Genomic DNA, 6076 nt, shown 5'->3' on the forward strand with positions numbered 1-6076 from the left:
CCGTATGCGGGTTGATGTTAATTATGGAATTAATTGTTTCAGTCATGAAATTACTGAATCAGCCTTTAATTGGCCTGGTGACAAATTTTGAAATCCCTTTTAATATTGTCGGTACACTTGTATTGGTTCCGAAAAACACAATATGGGGCATTTTCTATGAAAAGGGACCTTATTGTCGATGGCGCTTACGCCGCACAGCGTCGTGCGGCATTGTATTTACTTTTTTTTTTATACTACTTCGGTGGCAAACAAGCATACGGCCCGCCTGATGTTAAGCAGTCTCCAATGTCTCCATAGCCTATGTACGCCTGCAACTCCAGAGGAGTTACATGCGCGTTGCCGACCCTAACACTCCTCTCCCTCGAGCTCTGGCAACCTTACTCACCGGCAGGAACACAACACTATTAGTAGGGTCTAGTGTTATTTGGCTGCGGTTTTCTGTAAGGTGGAGGTACTTCCCCAGTTGGGCTCTGCTCTAGATCTGGAATGACATCCGCTGTCCTGTGCCCTACCACACAAAGCGAGATGTCATTCACAGTGCCCATACCTCTCTTTTGGACGTAGTTTAAGGACATACCCGGGTCCCATTTATATCGCAGCCTCGTTAATAATGGCGGCGCCATCGACAATAAGGTCCCTTTTTATAGAAAATACCACATTATTCAGCTATACTCATAAGTTTTAACATAAATAATTGCATTTTTTTACAACTACCTCGCGCGAAAACGCCTCGCATTCGTTTGTGACGTCACGGTTTAGTTGGTGGTAGGGTGCTAGATACTGTTTACATGAGTACCTACTTTACACACGAATATTACATACTTACAGTTACGAGTTATTTTGCACTTTTATTTTATTGAAAATATTCATAATCATAATGTTTATACTGAAATTGGGCCATTTTTAGAATCATAATTATGTTTCTTTGAAATCATTATCTCCATGATTCTCTGTTGTTGTCATCATCCCAATTATTATTGTTACGGAGACCAGTGAGTTCATTAACAAATTATAAAATTTCACTTTCTCCAACGTTTAAAAACTAAATAAAAATATTGACAAAAGATCTACCTGCTACATCCGTGAGAACTTGACTCCTGGCATTTTTTGTCAATTTCACGCTATTTATAATTGTATTACTATCTCTTTCACTCTTACTGCAACCATGTAAGTGTGAATGAGAAACGTTTGCGGATAGTTAAGTAGAAATTTATCCGTTAGCGCCATTTTTTGTGGTATTCTAGTGGCGTGGCGCTTTGGTTATCTTTGAACTTTTTTTGTTACTTACTAAGAATATCTTGTGTTATTCAGAAAAATGTTTGGGCTTACAGGTCGTTTTTTTGTCATATATTTCTAAGAAAGGGGCTAAACTGTTGTCGTAATACGGTTGTGTAAAGTATAATTGGTTGTTAGTGTTATTGCATGTGAGGGCTTATTAGTTAAAGCAATTAGAGGCGCAATATTTCAATTTTTTTTTAAATATTTGGTCTCACAATTTAGATCTTAGTTACTAATCATTAATCAAAGCAATTGTTGAATGAGAACAAAAAACTGACATCGTTATGTTGATACAATTGTAAAATGCAATTATTAAATTGTTTCTTAGATTAAGATATATTTCTATTTTTTCATTTCAGTTTACGGTCATAATAAGTCTTGTATTTTTTGACATTCATAGTTTTCTTATTTTAAATTTGTATTTTTATGATTTTACCTTTATATTGTTTATTCTCTCCATTAAACTATAGTATGCTAAAAAACCTACCCTGTCCGGTATAGTACCTGTCTATAAGAACGCTCATTGTTCAGATTATTCTGAAGTTTCTAAACCACCCACCATAAAATACTCTTACCCGGACAAGCAGCTATTCCTCTTATATTCAATACCAGATCAGAACAGTATATCGTGATCTGACTTCTTACATTTCTTAGGGCCACTTGCACCATTCACTAACCCAGGGTTAACTGGTAAAACCTGGAGTTACCATGGTTACCGGTACAATTTGACAACAACAAAACAAAACAAAATTATTATTATAATATAAAAGGTAATAATCACGGTCTATATTCCGGTCAATATAAGTATAGAGTCTTACAACTTTAGTTACGAGGCATGCATAGCCTAAAGTGGCATTCATAGGTGTAAACACCATTTTGCATATAAGTTTGGACTTTTACCTAATCAGTACAAGTCTAAAATAGATAATTGAGTATTTATCAGTACGGTTTTTACTCATTATTATTTTTAGTCGCTTTTGGCGACATGTTTCGGATTCTTACCAAACCCTTATGTTTCGGGTTTTCTTGTTTCGGAGTATGTACCGTACTGATAAATATTTTGAAATATGTCTCAAGATAGTTTAAGTGCGATTAGATAATTGAGTCATAAAAAATCTAAACTTTTAATCTTAGTCTACAAAACACCAGTTGCCTACACTGTTTGCCAGAGAACCGGATAAGCCTTCGCATGCCTTCGCTCTTGTAGCAATGTTAATGTAATGCTAGTATATTTCCCCACAGCCTTAAATGAGCTACCCTTAGCCGGTCGGTGGCCGGAATATGCTTTTATATCGCACGAGTAAAGAAATAAATCAGAGTGACAAAACGAGTAAATACAAGTTGTCCCAAAAATACGTTGACTTATTTACTGCGGCATACTCTACCCACGCTTGCCGTTTATGTCAGTGACAAAGTGTGTGTCAAAGGTAAAGGGATATAATTTTATGATACGTACTTTTAATTCTTAATGACAATTGGGCTGCTCAGGGCGGGCTGTCGTCATTGCAAAAGAGGTTTCGGGCTTACCATCATCTTACCATAGCCGTAAGCCGTGTATCTTACGTAAGCGAACAACTCGCGAACGCGAAGCGTAATAGCGGCGCGGCGCGGCGGACCCACGGCGTTCGCGAAATAGTTAATTGGAAACATCGGCGAATGGACATTCTCAATGCACACAACCAGTAAAATTCTCTTAAAGCCTATTATGTGATAAGTTGTGACTCTGTTTTGTCTTTTTAATCCTTTTATTTTATACTAAAAGAAAAGCAACTGGAATGGCGGTTCCGTTGAAAAATACTGCTCAAGAGCTGATCCACTTTCCAGTTTAATCGGTGGGTGGATTCTTAATGGGGATTTCTTGTCGGTTATTAAAGCAACCCGTGGCGTACTTTCATATAAGTACGAGCTTTCCAGTCGCTGGTCATATTGAATAACGTTCAGTGTAAGAACAATTCTCCCATTAATCTAATTTTACGGTTGAAACACTTGGTTTTAGTCACTCGCGCTATACGTGTACGCGAAGCACGGCCGTCGTGAACGCTGCTCGCACTGTTAGTGCTTGAGAAAGGAAACCTATATAGGGGGGGGCGTTCAACCATTACGTAACGCATTTGGGGGGGGGGGACAAGGCGTTACGTAACAATGTTTTTTTAATAAAAAAATACTGACTTGCTACGATTCTGACATACCTCTTTCGCATAACATTCCTCATACACGCCGCTCATTTCTGAAATATTATGATTATACTTTGCTAAACATTTTTGTGACTTTTAGGTAAAAATGGTCAATTGGGTGTTACGTAACTTTTAGGTAGGGGGTGGGGGGTACACATGGTGGGGCGGGCGTCAAAAAACTCTCTCGCGACAGTTTCAATTCGAACAATTCTCCCTTTAAAAAAACTCGATGTAGCCAAATTCAACCGCCAACGACATCTTTTATTTAACTGTTGGAACTATAAGTAAACAACCTGCTGTATCGATGTGTTCAACATGAGTTAGATGTTGTAAAGGTCAATCAGACTTCTATAGTTTATCAATATTTTTGTAAGGTCCTGGCAGAATATCAGCGATGTCGCTTGCCGCATCATCATGCTGAGCCAGCGCCTATTCTCTGCCACGACACATGGTTTTGTATTTTCTATTGCTTTCTTTTACTTATTTCAAGAATTGTAAACTAGTTTTTAAGTGTAATTCTAATCTGCATGTTTTCTATGTACCATGTATGTTGTGGAAATAAATAAAGTTTTTATCTATCTATCTATTATGTAGATCCTTGTATTCTATGGGACACCAATTTTCCTTCGCGTTTTTCTCTACTTGTCTGGCGGCCTGATTCGAAACGTCAAAAATTTGCTAAAGAGACATGGATCCGTCCGATACGTCAGTGTCAAAAGTGACGTTTTTGTTTACATGACATATCCGATCCATTTCGTATATTTAGCAAATTTTTGACGTTTTAAAGTTAGAATCAGGCCGTCAGTATCCCTTTGCATATGATACAGTCATGTGTTATGTATAGTAAGTAACGATATCCGTTTATACGGGCGGGTCAACAACTCCCGTGGACACTGGACATGCACTTATGTGTATAATCTGGTTTGGCGACTCGTGCGCCGTATTAACTAGGTACAGCCATATTAACAGTCAGCTGCAGAGAAAAGGTGGCACCCCTGCATAGAAGTTTATTGTATGCAGCGTGGCACTGCGGAATTGTCCTGGATTTTCCCCAGGCTACCATCCCCCCACACAGTCCTACCGCTCTAATTGCCCTAGTGCAATAGAGCCCAAGTCAGCTAAAAAGAAAAAAAGAAAGAGTGGCACCTTTTCTTCTCTGTAGCTGACCGTACAGGCTACGCTTGTTACCCAGATAATACAGATCGAGTAGATATTTAAAACACATGAAACAGATTTTAAGCAAAAGTTGTCAATCCTTCTTACTTTTCGCGACGGCTCATGGGAGCCTGGGATCCGCTTGGCAACTAATCCCAAGAATAAGACTACTAGTCATATCAGTGTCTTTTTCGAACTGTCAAAACGATTTTGCTAACTATGGAATTTATATGAAACACTAGCATGTGACGTCACGATCAAATTACCTTCTCTTTATATTAGTTTTATAATTATTATATGGGGCATTTTCTATGGTCCCCTCATTGTCGATGGCGCTTACGCCGCACGGCATTGTATTTATATCAGAGCATCGTTAATAAATATTGGCGTAAGCGCCATCGACAATAAGGTCCCTTTTTATAGAAAATACCACATATATAAATATTTAAGAAGTGTAACACTCTTACGGTAGATGTCGCTAGGGTCCCCTAGACCCATATAGTGGGAAGATTTGCTGACTATGGATTGAGGTCTTGGTGGCTCAGTTGGCAGCGCGCTGGAGTATCGATCCAGAGGCCGTGAGTTCAAGTCTCACCCAAGGCAGTAATTTTTCCACATCGATCGCAGACGTTTCTGCTTGTTAAAAATTAATATATATAAATATTTTATTTTAAATACAGTCAAATACCCCATTCATGCTAGTTATTCACAGTAAATATTATCCGAATAGAATATCGGTACGCGGCTGTTGGCTTTGATTTCCAAGTTTGCACAAACATCATTTCAATTGGTAATTACCGTTTTGAATAGATTTGTATTCATAGTGAATGAGAATTCATTATTAGTCGTAATGGTTTAGCTCGAGTAATTAAATATATGTACACAAAATAGTTTACCAAATGTGACCAAATCAACAGTTTATTAAATACTATTGAGATTATTCTAAAATTTGTTTCAGTACCTAATCGTTGGATTCGGAAAAAGGCTAAGCACGAATAATTTAGAATAGAATAGAAATAATTTATTCGTGAGCACAAACACAAAAATAGAAAATTATACAAAACAAAAAAACATAAAAAAGAGAAAGTGCCAGCGCTGATCTTCCGATGAGAACATCCGGTGAAATAATCACGACAGGTATCAAGAAAAACAACAAAATTAATATATAACATGCAAAAGACACAGATAGAAATAAGTTAAAAATACATATTACGGTAAATGGTTGTATTACGTACAGCTGTTATATCGGGCCAAACTCAACTTGGCCGTACATTATGTCTGAGATTATAACTGGCGCCATGCGGCAGCTACGCGAACTAATCTAAAATGACAAACAAGACAGGTCGATTTTATTAGAACAAATGCAATACTGTATCGATCTTAATTTCTTACATTGACCCGCCTAGTTGCTCCTATCTCTATCGCACGCGCGTAATTATGTTACCAAAGATAGATATAATATAACTCCG

The sequence above is a fragment of the Cydia strobilella genome, chromosome 13 (genome assembly GCF_947568885.1).
Source record: "Cydia strobilella chromosome 13, ilCydStro3.1, whole genome shotgun sequence".
Taxonomy (NCBI): Eukaryota; Metazoa; Arthropoda; class Insecta; order Lepidoptera; family Tortricidae; genus Cydia; species Cydia strobilella.